The sequence below is a fragment of the Piliocolobus tephrosceles genome, chromosome 13 (assembly GCF_002776525.5).
Source record: "Piliocolobus tephrosceles isolate RC106 chromosome 13, ASM277652v3, whole genome shotgun sequence".
Taxonomy (NCBI): Eukaryota; Metazoa; Chordata; class Mammalia; order Primates; family Cercopithecidae; genus Piliocolobus; species Piliocolobus tephrosceles.
In genome coordinates, this window is record NC_045446.1 from 113,072,609 (window position 1) to 113,089,716 (window position 17,108).

The 17,108-nt window shown below is 46.3% G+C and overlaps 1 protein-coding gene and 1 pseudogene across 3 annotated transcripts in view; one reads left to right on the forward strand and one right to left on the reverse strand.

Moving 5' to 3' along the window:
- Positions 1-17,108, forward strand: part of GRAMD1B (GRAM domain containing 1B) — a 275,856-nt gene that overhangs the window by 125,450 nt on the left and 133,298 nt on the right. The gene's annotated exons all lie outside the window — the stretch shown is intronic.
- LOC111540271 lies at positions 15,824-16,204 on the reverse strand (annotated as a pseudogene).

The following is a 17,108-nucleotide window of genomic DNA, read 5'->3' on the forward strand; positions in this document are numbered from 1 at the left end:
TTTTTTTTTTTTTTTTTTTTTTTTTTTTTTTTTTGAGATAGGGTCTCTGTCACCCAGGCTGAAGTGCAGTGGCGTGATCTCAACTCACTCCAACCTCTGCCTCTAGGGCTCAAGTGATTTTTCCCACCTTAGCATCCTGAGTATCCGGGACTATAGGCACCTGCCACCATACCTGGCTAATTTTTGTATATTTTTGTAGAGACGAGGTCTTGCCACATTTCCCCAGCTGCTCTCAACTACTGAGGTCAAGTGACCCGCCTGCTTCAGCCCGCAAAGTGTTGGTATCACAGGTGTTAGCCACCACCCTGCTTAATATCTTCTGACCACACTTGACTGTGGGTAACAAACCGCAGGTAAGGGGGGACTACTGTAATCTCTCCCCTTCATAGGAGTGTTCAAGCAAAAGCTGGGTGCTGTGTCAAAAGGGATTTCGTTCTGGTTGAGAGAGTGGAACCTCTCTAGTCCTTATTTCTTTAGATTATAAGGTCTTGTGAGTTCTGCCCTAGTTCTCAGTTTTGTGCCCCCTATTAATCAAAACAGTTCAGCTCATCAATTTAGACCCATGTATATGGAGACATGGCACTCCCAAGGAGCAAAGACTAATCATTCTTGTCAAGATGCTTAATCAGGTACGGTCTGATCTGATGGCAGTTCTCTCAGTCCCTAGAGTACCCCCCATTCTCTATGCAAAGCTTTCTAGATTGCAGCAATCATAATCTCAAAATTAGAAGAGGCCACAGAGGTCCCCCAGCACAACCACCTTCCCTGTACTGTGCAGCAAACATCTCCAGAAGTATACTGTCCATTTCTGAGCGTGATGTCTTTGGCTGTTCTTCTACCAGTTCTATGATTGACAGTTCCTTAACTCACTTTATATTATCTCTGCTGCTTGGGGCATTCCTGGAAGAGATGAGTAGTGCTGAGATGCATATACCCTAATATATTTTTCCCAAGGACATAACTGCTTGCTAACTAGAGAGAACTCTGCCTTTTGTTTGGTATTTGGGACTTTACATTGATACAAATTCTATTCTAACTTCTCCTCTCTAACCGCTCACTCCTCCCACCACAGGAAATGTTATAAAGGTTCTCCCATCTAAACCTTTGCCCAGAAAAACTCTCTCGATTTCTTCCCTGGTCGGTTGTTCCCATCTTGGCCCACTCGCAGCCCTCTAAGCTCTTTATGGTGGTTGGAGATGTTGTTTTGCATCAACTCACTTTGGAGAGTATGAGGAACAGAGAGCATGTGGTCAGAAGTATGCTTCCTCTGGCGGTCCCTGTGACCGGCCCACCCCACCCACCCCCAAAACCTCGGAAATTGGTTCTAGTATGTGTTCACTCACCATAGCCCTTCTGAAGAAAGTCTTTGTTCTCTTCTTGGCTGCTGGGTTCCTTCTCCTGGAGAGAACAAGTTTCCAGAGCTCAAATTAGTCTCCCAGGCTCAGCGCAGAACTAACTTACACTCTGCACCTGATTCTTCCTACCCACTTAAGAGTCTCCAGGTGTTTAGGACTTTGATCTGTGATGTTCTGACCTGGGGTGAGATTGGAACCCTGGAGAGATGGGGGCAGTGGTGGGCATCTGGCCTGTGCTCCTTGTTCTGGTCCCCTCTGAGGGACAGTGCACCAAGCTGTGAATGGTGGCATTTCCTGCACTGGTGAGGCCTCCCTGCGGTCATCTTCTTTACTCTTCGTCATGCCCCTGGGTGGCAGGTGGAGCTGCTGGTATTGTCACTGACTGAAAACGATCAAGGATGAGGTGGATATTATGGATTTTTTTTTTCTGTGGCTGCTTCTAATTTTCCAAACCACATCATCAATTGTACCATGAAAGATTGTTTCATAGAGCAGGCAAAAAAATTAACATTGATTTCTTCTACTTTAAAGATTCCGATTATAATCTTTCAGTACTGGATGCACTTTCAACAGGTTTAATAAAACATTGGGTTTTTTTTCTTGTTTTTGTGTAAGGTTCGGAACGGTTATCATATTTAGAGACTACATAGCTACCCTGCTATACACAGCAGTGGGTGGAATGCTTTCATATGGTGTTCAAACCTAAGGATTTCTGAGAAAGGTTTTTTCCTTATTCACATTGATGCTCTGTCCTGAAGGAAAGCCTTTGGAACCATGACAGGAATAGAGGGTAGGTTAAAGGACTGTGACATACATTTGCTGGGTGGGTGAGGCATGAGCGAGAAGGGTTGATTTGTATGAAACTGTGTTTATTAGGAAATGGAGATTGTCTCAGAGATAAGAATAATTCTTCCAGGTTTCCAATAGAAAGCAAAATAGGTAACTTCCCCAAGGTGTGTGTGTAATGGAATACAGGACATTAATTCATTCTTTTTTTTTCCTTTTGAGACAGAGTCTTGCTCTGTTACTCAGGCTGGAATAGTGGCGCGATCTTGGCTCACTGCAACCTCCACCTCCCAGGTTCAAGGGATTCTTCTGCCTCAGCCTCCTGAGTAGCTGGGACTATAGGTGTGTGCCACCATGCCTGGCTAATTTTTGTATTTTTTGGTAGAGACAGGGTTTCACCATGTTGGCCAGGCTGGTCTAGAACTCCTGACCTCAAGCAATCCACCTGCCTCTGTCTCCCAAAGTGCTGGGATTACAGGCATGAGCCACTGCACCCAGCCTAACTGTGCATTTGTAAAGGCAATTTACTTAGTGTTACTCAACCCTCAACCTTAGTTACCTCCTTTGTAAAAATTTGATATCCATTGGATTTTCTTACGAGAAAACAGTTGTAAAGAGCCATTAAGTAGGTGCTTGACAAATGGTAGCTGTTTGTGCTCTGATTCTGGCTATCATAACATTTTACTCTCAGTTTCCTACCAGATCTTACATTCTTCTGTTCTTGACAAAGCCGGGCACCATGACTCACCCCTGTAATCCCAGCACTTGGGGGGCCGAGGTGGGTAGATTGCCTGAGCTCGGAAGTTCGAGACCAACCTGGGCAACATGGCAAAACCCCATCTCTACCAAAAATACAAAACATTAGCTGGGCATGGTGGCATGTGCCTGTGGTCCCAGCTACTTGGGAGGCTGAGAAACAAGATCCCTTGAGCCTGGGAGGCAAAGGTTGTAATGAGCCTAGATTGTGCCACTGCAGTTCAGCCTGGGTGACAGAGTGAGACCCTGTCTCAAAAAATACAAATAAAAATAAAAATAAAGAAAAAGCAAAGACAGAATGAAGGTGTAGAATATTGAGCATCTGCAAATGTCACACATATATACTCTGGATAAATAGACTAAGTTGTGCTATTTCCCCCTCAAGAAACTGATTCTCTTATGGTGTGATATACCTGCAAATAAACAAGTATAATAGAATGTAATAGTTAACTTAAGGAATTATGCATAAGGTAATACAACTGAAGAATTTTACAAGCCGGGTGTGGTGGCTCATGCCTGTGATCCCAGCAATGTGAGAGGCTGAGAGGGGTGGATCCCTTTGAGGCCTGGAGTTCGAGACCAGTCACCAACATGGCAAAACCCCATCTCTATTAAAAATACAAAGATTAGCCAGGTGTGGTGGTGTGCGCCTGCAGTCCCAGCTACTCAGGAGGCTAAGGCTGGAGAATCACTTGAGTCTGGGAGGCAGAAAGTGCAATGAGCTGAGATCGCACCACTGCACTTCACCCTGGACGACAGAGTGAGACTCTGTCTGAAAAGAAAATGAAGAAGTTCACTAAGTGCTTGCTATGTGCTTAAACCTGTGCAGTAAACTTTGCATACATTTTAAAATATAATCCTCTCAACAGCCCTATCAAGTACATGCCATTATCTGCATGTTATTGTTTAGGAAAACCAAGGCTTGGGGAATTAGCCCCAGAGAAACACAGCTACTGTTTGGGGTGAGGGTGGGGGTGGGAGGGTTTCCAGAAAACTCCACAGAGGGGGCTGTGCTTCAGCTGAGAACTGCAAGAGGAGTAGGAGTCTGTCACATGGACAGCATTTGCAAGCGAAGGAACAAGATGTACATAAGCATGGAGGCGGGAGAAAGCAAGGCATGTTCAGGAACCACAAATACTTCAGTGTTGCTGCAGCGTCATATCCTAGGAGAGGGGTAGCTAGTGAGTGGCCAGGAAAGGCCTTTGGACAGGTAGGCAAGTGCCTGGTCATGCCACGTCCTGCTGTAATAAGGAGTGAGTGTTCTTTATGGATGATTGGAAACCACTATGTTATGTTTTTTTGTTTGTTTGATTTTGTTTTTTTAGAGATGGAGTCTTGCTCTGTCGCCCAGGCTGGAGTACAGTGATGCAATCTCGGCTCACTGCAACCTCCTCCTCCTGGATTCAAGTGAGTGTCCTGTCTCAGCCTCCTGAGTAGCTGGGATTAGCTGGGTGTCCGCCATCATGCCCAGCTAATTTTTGTATTTTTAGTAGAGACGGGGTTTCACCATGTTGGCCAGGCTGGGCTCGAACTCCTGACCTCAGGTGATCTGCCTGCTTTGGCCTCCCAAAGTGCTGGGATTACAGGTGTGAGCCACCGCACCCAGCTGCCACTGAGTTATGTTGAGAAACGGAGTACCTGTGTGTCTTAGTTCAGGCAGCTATAACAGAATACCATAAACTGGGTGTCTTGTACATCACAGAAAATTATTTCTTTCCATTTTGGAGCCCAGGAAGTCCAAGACCAAGATGTGGGCATTCAGCAGATGGTGAGGTCCTGTTGTCTTCATAGACAGCTGTCCTCTTGCTGTGTCTTACATGGTAAAAAGGAGAACTCTGGTCTAGTGAGCCCCCTTATAGGGGTACTAATTACATTCATGAGGGCTCCATTTTCATGATTTACGACCCCGCCTCTTAACACCATTGCACTGGAGGTTAGGATTTCAACATATCCAGCTAGGGGTGGGGCACCAACACTGAGTCTATAGCACCAGGTCGTTCCCAAATATTCCTGTGAGAAAAATCACACCTGAGAGGTGTTCAGAGTTGAGTCCTAGCCCCTCCAGGGCTGTGGAGGATGGATACCTCCCCCAGGGGCTCTCCAGGCTGGGCATTTGGGCATGGTGGAGGCCAACCTGGATAACCTGTGGCCCAGCATTAACTGTCTGCCTGGCCCTGCTGTCTGCTATGCAGGGATTCCAAGATGAAGACATGGTCCCTGCTCTTGAGTAATTCTTCAGCCCCATGACTTAACGTGGCCATCAGGCATCAAGAACAAAGCCATGTGGGTGATGACACGTCGGAATGGAGCTGTGAACCTGGGGAGCCGATCTTCTCCCCTCGCCACCCCACGGCCCCAACTGAAAGCTTTGGCCCTTCTTCTCCCCCCTCGCCACCCCCTCGCCACCTCACAGCCCTGACGGAAAGCTTTGGCCCTCCTCCTCCCTGCTCGCCACCCCACAGCCCTGACTGAAAGCTTTGGCCCTCCTCCTCCGCTGTCACACTCAGTGAGGGGGAGCCCTACCCCAGAAGTGTATCTCACGAGAGCATCAGGGACGCAGTGAAAGAGTGATGCTCAAGGCAGACAGGAAGAGAGAGCAACATAAAGAAGTGGCTCCATGCCCACGGTGCACCCTGGTCAGCAGAGGAGGGAGTGTGGGACCCGATGGAAATTTGGAGCTCAGGGAAAATGGTGGGGGGGGGGGCTTTATCTCTCTTGTGTAGCCCCTCAAGATTGACCCCTTAGATGGTCCAGGAACAGCAGGTGCTAGAGGAATGGTATCCATGTGGGCATGGAAATGAGGCAGATTCTGGGGCCACCGGACCAAGGGGAGGGAAGGGCTCATCAGCACCCACCCAGGGAGCCTGTCCATTTGTGTTCCCAGATAAAGGGTCCTAGAAGAGTTAAAAAAAAAAAGGCCGGGCGCGGTGGCTCAAGCCTGTAATCCCAGCACTTTGGGAGGCCGAGACGGGCGGATCACGAGGTCAGGAGTTCGAGACCATCCTGGCTAACATGGTGAAACCCCGTCTCTACTAAAAAAAAAAATACAAAAAGCTAGCCGGGCGAGGTGGCTGGCACCTGTAGTCCCAGCTACTCGGGAGGCTGAGGCAGGAGAATGGCGTAAACCGGGGAGGTGGAGCTTGCAGCGAGCTGAGATCCGGCCACTGCACTCCAGCCCGGGCGACAGAGTGAGACTCTGTCTCAAAAAAAAAAAAAAAAAAAAAAAAAAAAGTAAAAAAAAAAAAAAAAAAAAAGGAGAAGAAAAAAAGAAATCATGCCTGGCCTGTGGTTAATGTGTGTTAATGTGTATGTGCCTACTAGTAGTATTAGCATTAAAATACTGGGTCGAGGAGGAAGGATTTGAGGAGGAGAGGTGGCAGTGAGTTTAATTTAGACATGTAGCGTGAACTACTCGTGGAGTGTGCCAGTGGAGAGATACACTAGGCCATTGGCTACGCCGTTTGAAGCTCAGGGGACGAGACTGAGAGTGCTAGTTTGGCAGCCACCACTGTGGAAGAGCACAGCAATGAGAATGTAGTTGAGGCAAGAGTCTTAGGATAAGCAAAGTTTAAGCAGAAGACAAAGGAAGGAAGAATTTTAAAAGATTGTCCATTGAAGCCAAGTTGACTAGGAGATAGTAATGGAGAAGCAAGAAAGAATAGTTAAAAGGGTAGAAATAGGTAAGCAAAGGACTAAAAGGAATCCTCTGCAGTGGCAATTTGTGCAGATCATTAGTTACCACAGAGCAGTTCCAGAAGAGTGTATCTGAGGGGAGGGAGAAGAGACTGACCATAGTGATTTCATTCTAGAAGTCTGCCTGGGAAGAAGAGAAATAGGGAGGATACCTAGAGGGGAACACAGGGATGACTGGGGAAAATTATTGTTTTAATGTGGAGAGACAGAAGCACTTTTTTGTAATCTCTGAAGTAGAAATTGATAGCTGAAGGCCGAGAATTTCAGAGAGGATAAATTCATTTGTTCATTCATTCAACAAACTGATCAAGTATGCACTATCGGCCAAATGTGATGGCTGGTGCCTGTAATTCCAGTGCTTTGGGAGGCTGAGGTGGGAGGATCACTTGAGGCTAGGAGTTTCAGACTAGCCTGGGTAACCTGGCAAAACCTCATCTCTACAAAAAGTAGCTACTGCACTCCAGTCTGGGCGTAGAGCAAGACCCTGTCTCAAAAAAGAAAAGAAAGAGCACTGTGTACTGGGGTTTCCAGTCTTGTTGAAGGGAGAATATTAAACACGTTTGAGAATATGCAAACTTGGAATTTGGATGGGTGTCTTAAAGGAAGGGGACATAGTACCAGGCAAAGTGTACCGAAGAAGCTGGACCCGGCCAGAGGGGTTGGGGCCGAGGTGTAAGGCTTGGGCAAAGACTAGAAGGATGAATTGGAAACAGTGATGTGAGACAGATGAGATGGTATGGATGAGATGAGGCAGGAGCTTTGATGGCCAGGATGACCAGGATATAGTAATAGAGAAGCAAGAAAGAATAGTCAAAAGAGTCTTGGTCTTTATTTTAAAGCCCAGGAAGCCACTGAAGATCTTTGAGACAGGAGATGACAGGATCAGATTTGCTTATGAAAAAATTGCTTACAAAAACACAGAGGCTGTTTCATGGATACTGGGAGATCAGCTGAGGTCCTTAGGAGACTGTTACTATATCCAAGCTAACGATGTTGTGTCTTGGAATGTGGATGGTGATAGTGAAAAAAAGAAGTAGACAAAATTCAAGAGATATTTAGGAGATAAAATGTCCAGGGCTTGATGATGAATTGGGTACATATGGGTGTGAGAGAAGGGAGGTGTTCAGAGTTGAGTCCTAGGATTCCAGCTTGCTCAGCTAGGGGGTGCCATCTGTTGAAAGATAAGGAAGCAGAGTTTTAGAGGAGGCAAGAGAAGGTTGGTCCAGATCACAGGTGAGAAGATTACCCTTGAACAGGAGAGACTAATTGAGGTGGATGCAGTGAGTTCCTAGGTGCTATGGTAGGAAGGCGAGGAGATTCGTGGCGGCAGGGTGTGTTCTCTGTGTGATGGAAACTGATGTCTCCTAACTGAGATCAGTGAAGGTGGAATGAGAATAGTGTGATGTTTGGATATAATTAATTTTGGAACTTTTTTGTGTCAGCTTTTCTCCAAATACCTTAAAAGACATTTGTGGCTGGGTGCAGTGGCTCACGCCTGTAATCCCAGCACTTCGGGAGGCTGAGGCGGGTGGATCACCTGAGGTCAGGAGTTTGAGAACAGCTTGGTCAAAATGGTGAAACTCTGTCTCTGCTAAAAATACAAAAATTAGCAAGTGTGGTGGTGCACGCCTGTAGTCCCAGCTGCTTGGGATGCTGACGCACAAGAATCATTTGAACTCAGGAGTCAGAGGCTGCAGTGAGCCGAGATTGCACCACTGTACTCCAGCCTGGGCAACAGAGCAAGACTCTCTCTCTCTCTCTCTCTCAAAAAAAAAGGACTTTCGTGTCTTACATGTCATGTTAGGGCTCACCTCATTTCTTCCAGTTGAGGGAGGGAGGTGAGTCTTATCACACCTATTTTATAGGTGCAGGAGTAGGCTGTGGCTAATTCTGTTGCAGCACTTACCACATCCTTGTGTGCTATGTGATTTATCTGTCTCCCTGTTAGTTGATGAGATCCTGGGGACAGAAACTGTATATTTCTGTTGTCTCTTGCGTCCTGCACAGAGTAGGTGCTCAGAAATTGTTTGGGATTTGGAATTCAGGAACAAATGAATGGAGAAACCAAGGTATTGGCATTTGAGGTCAAGGGGCAAGTTTTAGGAGTCGACGCCATGCTAGAGTAAGATCGTCACTGCCAACTCGGGTCTAGCCACCAGGATAGATAGCTTCCTAGTAGAAGTAGAAGTCTTTTCAATTTTGCTTATTCTGTCCCAGAAATATATCCCCAGTAGCATATTTCCAGAATAGTCTAGCTCCGTCTACCTGCCTGGCCAATGAATTCCCCAAAGACTCATGGACACTCCCGTGATCCCTTACCATGGGGAGAAAGCCAAGTTGCAAACCCTCTGGGAGCAGTGCCCGCTGCTCCTCCCCTTCCCCCAGCACCAGCAGCTGACATCACATACAGGTACAGCTTCATCCTCCTTGTCTGAGGACAAAGGAGGGGAGGAAACTCACCAAGTGCCCAGAGCTCTGCCAGATGTTGAAAGATGGAGGAGGGCTTCATTTGGAGCTGTGGCTTGGGCAAAAGGCAGAGGGGATCTCGGTAACACAGGACCCCAGGCTTGCCCACCCTGGGCCCTCCACCTGCCTGTGTTTTATACTGAACCACAGGGAAGGGAGCGCTTATGTGCAGGAGTCCACAGTTGACAGCTGGGGTAGCTGCAGGGGCAGCAAGTCCACTCAGCTCCAGAGTGAGCCCCCAGCTCTTGAGGTGTCAGCTGCCATGTGGCCAGCCCTCCCCTGAGCCCAGCATGGTGCAGAATCTACAGCCAGAGACCGTCTCATGCGGCACAGCTGTAAAGCAGGCTTGTCACTACCACGTCTCCTCCCTGAGGAAGAAGCTGGCCTTTCTGCGAGCCAAGTAGGTGGTGGGGACCCTGGAGATGAGGTTTGGGATTGCCCGGGTTGGCTCCCGTGTTTGGAGATGTTGTAGGTCCCTGCCCAAGAGGGAGACTCAGTGATCCATTGCAAGAGGCTGAAGGGAAAGGCCAAGGGGTGTGGGTGGCTGCAATGTTGACTGGGAGACTGAGTCTGTGCCTCACTGTGTGCCTCCCAACAAGGTGCCTTGGCCTCCGGGTCCTTCTTCATAACTGGCCAGGGACCATTACTTTTCTCCTTTATGATAAGTTGCTCCAGTCCGTAAAGAAATTGGAAATCCTGAGAAAGGTGCGGTGGGGAACAGTGTAGTCGACCTGTGTAGGGTCCCCTGGGCAGGGGCACTGGCGTCTCTGGGGTGTGGATCATTCCCTTCCACTTACAGGGACCTAAGCGGCAGGTGTTTGGGGCCATTGCTCAGTGTGTTCATTTCTATGTCACCTCTTCGGACACTTTGGTCTGACTCCAGAACTATTTGAGCACACATCAGATGTGGGGCATTTTTTCCTAAAACAGCCCCTGTACCTGGCAGATGGACTGCAGTGGCACCTGGCTGAATCTGCCCTGCCCTCTTGGCCTCTGTAACTAGAAGAAGGAGGAGATTTCCTGGAGGAGGAAGAGGTTCCAGCCCCTAAGATTAGAATTAAATTTGAAGGCTGGCAGGCATTCAAGAGAGAGTGTCATGTAAACTTAGGGGCAGGTTTGTGTGTTTTTGCTTTTGTTTTGGCGTGAAGAGAAACATCACTGAGAAAGATGGAATGAATTAAATGAGGAGGGAAAAGGAAGGAGAAAGGCAGAAAGAGAGGCCAAAGGGATTTCAGAGGTAGGGAGAGGCTAGAGGCAGTAGGTGGCTTAACCTCAATCCTCTCTCTCTCTCTTTCTCTCTCTCTCTCTCTCTCTCACACACACACACACACACACACACACACACAGGCATAGATGCCTGTGATTGTTTAGCTGTCTGTTGACAAGGGTTTCTCATGGCTGAAGTTTTGAGGCTGGTGAGCAAAGACTGTGTCCCTCTCTGATGAGATGGCTTCTCTGGTACTGATATTCAGTGCTGTGCCTTGCACACAGTAGGTTCTCAACAGATAATGGTAGAATAAGGAAGTCTCTGATCCTGTGATGTGGTGCAAGGACAAGATTCAGGAATGGCTGCGGGGAACTCAGGTTTTGGAGACCAAAAGACCTTAGTTTAAATTCCAGCTCTACCACATCCTGGCTGTGGTGCTTTTGCAAAATCATTTCATCCTCTCTGAATGTTTCCTTTCTGAAAAATGAAGAAAATTGTACTTGCTTGATGGAGCTTGTGGGGATCGAACTGAGATAAACTAAGAAAGGCACTTAGCACTGTATCTGGACGTAGCACACAGTAAGTGGCAGCTTGTGTCACTGCCAGCAAACAGTAGGCCTGGGCTTAGCCTGCAAGGGGTGTGGAAGGTGAGTTCTGAGCTCTTAGAGAACCAGGAGGTTTGCAAACTTATTAAGGGAAGCCACACATGAGTCCATGAGGGTAATGTTTGACTTCCCAGTTGCCAGGGGAAGCCAGTTATATAAGCGCTGGTCTTCACTGTCCTGGTGAGGGACAGCTGCCTTGAGAGGGGGGTGAAGAGCCCAGAGTGGCAGAGGTGTGGACGGGCTTCCAGACCCACCCGCAGGCAGCCCGCTCGGACTCCATGTGGAACGTGGGCCCAGAAGGTGTTCAGTTAGTTCCAGCTGATTAGGAAGAGGGCCTCATCTCAGAAGAGGCTCACTTTGATGAAATGCTGCAGTGGAAGTGTCCCTTTGGAAACAGCTTCAGTAGAGGCCCCAGATGTTGGTATTGTTCAGATCCCAGGAACAATGTTGTTAATAGTGGTGCTGTTGGTGGAGAGGAAGTTCTGAGTTCTTCCTCCCTGTTAGTGATTCATCACTCAAACTGCCCTCAGCTCAGATTCCTCACCTGGGAGCTGTCACATCTCAGAGAGGCTGCCTCTTACCCCTTTGTCCCAGTAGGGTTTCTCTCCCTTACTTGCATCAAAATAAATGGCTTATTTTCCATGTTAGCATTAATCACATTATAATTGTATTTATCTGTTGACTTGATCATTGTCTGTCTCCCCAACTAGTCCCTAAATTGCATGAGAGCAGGGATCATCTTTGTTTTATTGTGTCCCCAACACTTAGCATGGTGCCTGGCACATGATAGTACTTAAATACTAAATGAGTAAATGAACCAATAAATAACCATGTAAGACTTTTTGTTACTTCTAACATTCTAGGATCATGGGATTTTGTGACTGGAGCCCAAATGGAGGGCAAAGACCGGCCCTTACACATCTATTAACCTTTTTAAACTTCTCATGCTCGTGAAAGTGTTTTGATCTGTGACCACCTCTCACATGTTCCCCTTTCTCTGATCCACGTGCACACATGCTTAGGGGGTCACATGGTCTGGTGGAAGACAGCACATAAGGCCATAAGGCCTTTTTTTTTTTTTTTTTAGGTCTGAGCTAAGTTCTGACTTTTGAGGGCAGGGCAAAGAAGCAAGTGAGCGCTCCTGTCTTGCTCCTACCTCCCCAAGTTCCCAGTTTAGAGCTCCTCTTTAGCAGTCCTGGCTGCTTCTGTGACTGTCAGCAGAACTGTCCGCAGGTGTAACCATCACCTGCTCTGTTTCTCCTACTCCAGCATTTCTTCTTTGTGCCTGCGAAAGGGGAGTTGTTAATTATAGCTCAGCAAACTCCTCTTATCTTTGCTGATGCCATAGTTGGGATTTAGATTTGGACAACTGGCAGGATGGATGGTAATTTTTATTCCCCAGCTTCCCTACTTCCTGCTGGGAGAAATTCCATCCTCCTACCAGTCTCAGGGAAGAAGGAATGTGAGTGGGTGGCAACTCAGGGGCTCAAGGCAGAGAGTCCAATCTCAGGCTTGTCCTGCTCTCTGCTGCATTCTTTGCCTCCCTCGTACTCCAGGGTTGAGATGAAGTCAGGGGATAAACTGCTGGGTTCTCTTTTCAGTCACTCACTGATTAATCATGTAAACTCGGGAGAGCTCTTTACTACTCCTCGCTTGCTTTTCTAGGTATTGAGGAAGTCATTGTACCAGAAGTTGATGCTCCGGCTTGGATGCAAACACTTACCACTAAAATTTGTTTGAGCACATACCATATATACACACACACACACACACACACACACAAACACAGACACACATATACACACACATAAATTCTGTGTGCATTTCTGTACTAAATATTTTATGTATACTGTAACATAATGAAACAAATTTTTTTTTTTTTTTTTGAGACGGAGTCTCGCTCTGTCGCCCAGGCTGGAGTGCAGTGGCCGGATCTCAGCTCACTGCAAGCTCCGCCTCCCGGGTTTACGCCATTCTCCTGCCTCAGCCTCCCGAGCAGCTGGGACTACAGGCGCCCGCCACCTTGCCCGGCTAGTTTTTTGTATTTTTTTAGTAGAGACGGGGTTTCACCATGTTAGCCAGGATGGTCTCGATCTCCTGACCTCGTGATCCGCCCGTCTCGGCCTCCCAAAGTGCTGGGATTACAGGCTGGAACCACCGCGCCCGGCCAATGAAACAAATTTTAACAAGGTAGAATAAGCATAAATATAAATACAAGTCCTAATATGCTTTTTAAAAAATTTAAAAAATTCTATGAATACATAGTAGGTGTATATGTTTATGGGTTACATGAGACACTTTAATATAGGGATGTAATAGTCACAGCATGGAAGATAGGGTGTCCATCTCCTCAAGCATGTATTCTTTGTGTTACAAACAATTCAATTATACTCTTTTAGTTATTTTAAAATGTACGATGATTATTGACTATAATCGCCCTGTTGTGCTACCAAATACTAGGTCATATTCTTTCTACTTTTTTTGTACCCATTAATCACCCCACTTCCCCCCTACTTTTCCACTGCTCTTCCCAGCCTCTGATAACTATTCTACTCTCTATCTCCATGAGTTCAGTTGTTTTGCTTTGCTTTTTAGTTCCCACAACTAAGTGAGACCACGCGAAGTTTGTCTTTCTGTGCCTGACTTATTTCACTTAACATTAATGATCTCCAGTTCTATCCATGTTGTTGCAAATGACTGGATCTCATTCTTTTTTTATGGCTGAATAGTACTTCATTGTGTATATGTATCACATTTCATTTATCCAGTCATCTGTTGATGGACATCTGGGTTACTTTGAAATCTTGGCTATAGCAGACTGGGCACAGTGACTCATGCCTGTAATCCCAGCACTTTGGGAGGCTGAAGCAGGCAGATCACTTGAGTTCAGGAGTTTGAGACCAGCCTGACCAACATGGCAAAATTCTGTCTCTACTAAAAATACAAAAAGTTAGCCTATAGTCCCAGCTACTTGGGAGGCTGAGGCTGGAGAATTGCTTGAACTTGGGAGGCAGAGGTTGCAGTGAGCCTAGATTGTGCCACTGCACTCCAGACTGAGCAACAGAGTGAGACTTTGTCTTAAACAAAACAAAACAAAACATAAAAAATAAAATATCGGCTATTGTAAACAGTGCTGCAAATAAACATAGGAGTGCAGGTATCTCTTTGATATACTGATTTCCTTTATTTTGGGTATATACCCAGCAGTGGGATTGCTGGTCTCTGTTTTTAGTTTTTTGAGGAATTGCCAAACTGTTCTCCATAGTGGTTGTACTAATTTACATTTCCATCAACAGTATACAAGGGTTCTCTTTTCTCCACATCCTTTCCAGCATTTGTTGCTGCCTGTCTTTGTGTATAAGCCATTTTAACTAGTGTGAGTAGTTTTTTTTGTTTCGTTTAGTTTTTGGTTTTTTTTTTGAGATAGAGTCTCATTCTGTCACCTAGACTGGAGTGCAATGATGTGATCTCAGCTCACTGCAACCTCTGCCTCCTGGGTTCAAGCGATTCTCCTGCCTCAGCCTCCTGAGTTGCTGGGATTACAGGAGCCCACCACTATGCCCAGCTAATTTTTTGTATTTTTAATAGAGTTGGGGTTTCACCATGGTGTCCAGGCTGGTCTTGAACTCCAGACCTTGTGAGTCACCGCCTCAGCCTCCTGAGCCACTGCGCCCGGCCATCATTGTAGTTTTGATTTGCATTTCCCTGACCATCAATGATGTTGAGCACCTTTTCATATGTCTGTTTGCCAAATGTTGTCTCCCATTCTGTGGCCTGTGTCTTCACTTTGTTTCTGTCACTGTGCAGAAGATTTTTAACTTGATGTGACCCCATTTATTCATATTTGCATTGGTTGCCTGTGCTTGTGTGGGATTATGCAAGACATTTTTGTCCAAACCAATGTCCTGGAGTTTCCCCACAGTTTTCTTGTAGTAGTTTCACTGTTTGAGGTCTTAGGTCTAAGTTTTTAATCCAGTCGGATTTGATTTTTATCTATGGTAAGAAATAGGGGTCAAGTTTCATTCTTCTGCATATGGATATCCAGTTTTTCTACCACCATTTATTGAAGAGGCTGTTCATGCTCCAATGTATGTTCTTGACGCCTTTGTCGAAAATGAGTTCACTGTAGATATGTAGATTTATTTCTAGGTTCTCTATTCTGTTATAGGTCTATGTGTCTGTTTTTTTGCTAGTATCATTCTGTTTTGGTTACCATAGCTCTGTAGTATAATCTGAAGTCAGGAAATGTGATTTCTCCAGTTTTGTTCTTTTCGCTCAGGATAGCTGTGGCTATTCTGGGTCATTTGTGGTTCCCCATAAATGTTAGGATTGTTTTTTCTATTTCTGTGAAGACTGTTATCAGTATTTTGATAGGGATTGCATTATATCTGTAGATTGCTTTGGTAGTATGGATTTAACAATATTGATTCTTCTAATCTATGAACATGGAATATCTTTCCATTTTTTTGTGTCCCCTTTTATTTCTTTTATCAGTGTTTTATAGTTTTCATCATAGAGATCTTTCACTTCTTTGATTATTTCCTATGTATTTAATTTTATTTGTGACTATTGTAAATGGGATTACTTTTCAGGTTTCTTTATCAGATTATTCACTGTTGGTATACAGAAATGCTATTTAGGCCAGGCGTGGTGGCTCACACCTGTAATACTAGCACTTTGGGAGACTGAAGTGGGTGGATCACCTGAGGTCAGGAGTTAGAGACCAGCCTGACCAATATGGTGAAACCCCATTTCTACTAAAAATACAAAAATTAGCCAGGTGTGGTGGCTGGCGCCTGTAGTCCCAGCTACTCAGGAGGCTGAGACAGGAGAACTGCTTGAACCCGGTAGGCAGAGGTTGCAGTGAGCTGGGATGGCGCCACTGCACTCCAGCCTGGGCGACAGAGCGAGACTCCGTCTAAAGAGAAAATAAAAGAAAGAAGTGCTATTTAATTTGTGTGTGTGTGTGTGTGTGTGTCAAGCTGTTCTTTATTTCAGGGAGAAGCCAGGGGAGGGGGCTCAGTCTTTCTTGGCAGCAGCTTTCCTCATAGAGGTCAATACGTTGCTCAGCTCCTCCCGCTTCCTCTTGGCGCGGATGTGCGTCCCCACCCTTTTCTTGATAAACTTGAGGGTCCGTTTGTCCTTGGAGACCTTCAGTAACTCCATGGCGCGCCGCTCCTACGGGGCAAAGCCACACACCTCCCGAATCATGTCCCGCACGAACTTGGTGTGTTTCGTCAGACGCCCGCGGCGGCGGCTGTGCCTGGGCTTCTCACGTTCTTGGTCACCTTGTGGCCCTTGTTGAGACCCATGGCCACAGGGTAGCGTAGAGCCATGGCTGCTGCTCTCCAGTGGCGGCCCTGGCGGAAGCTTTTTTTTTTTTTTGAGACGAATTCTCACTCTGTTACACAGGTTGGAGTACAGTGGTAGGATCCTGGCTCACTGCAACCTCTGCCTCCTGGGTTCAAGTGATTCTCATGCCTCAACCTCCCGAGAAGCTGGGATTACGGGCATGTGCCACCACCTCTGGCTAATTTTTTTGTTTTTAGTAGAGATGACATTTCGCCATGTTGCCCAGACTGGTCTTGAACTCCTGACCTCGAGTGATCTGCCTGCCTTGGCCTACCAAAGTGCTGGGATTACAGGCGTGAGCCACCATGCCCAGACTTTATTTTATTTTATTTTAATTGAGACAGAGTCTTGCTCTGTTGCCCAAGCTGGAGTGCAGTGGCACAATCTCAGCTCACTGCAACCTCTGCCTCCTGAATTCAAGTAATTCTTATGCCTCAGCCTCCTGAGCAGCTGGGATTACAGACATGCACCACCATTCTCAGCTAAGTTTTGTATTTTTAGTAGAGATGGGGTTTCACCATGTTGGCCAGGCTGTCCTTGAAATTCTGGCCTCATGTGATCCACCTGCCTCAGCCTCCCAAAGTGCTGGGATTACAGATGTGAGCCACTGTGCCCACCCAGAAATGCTACTGATTTCTGTGTGTATGTTGATTTTGTATCCTGCAACTTTTACTGAATTTATCAGTTCTAATAGTTTTTTTTTTTTTTTTGGAGTCTTTAGGTTACTCCAAATATAAGATCATATAATCTGCAAACAAGGATAATTTGATTTCTTCCTTTCCAATTTGGATGTCTTTTATTTCTATCACTTGCTCTAGCTAGGACTTCCAGTTCTGTGTTGAATAACAGTGGTGAAAGTGAGCATCCTTTTCATGTTCCAGATCTTAG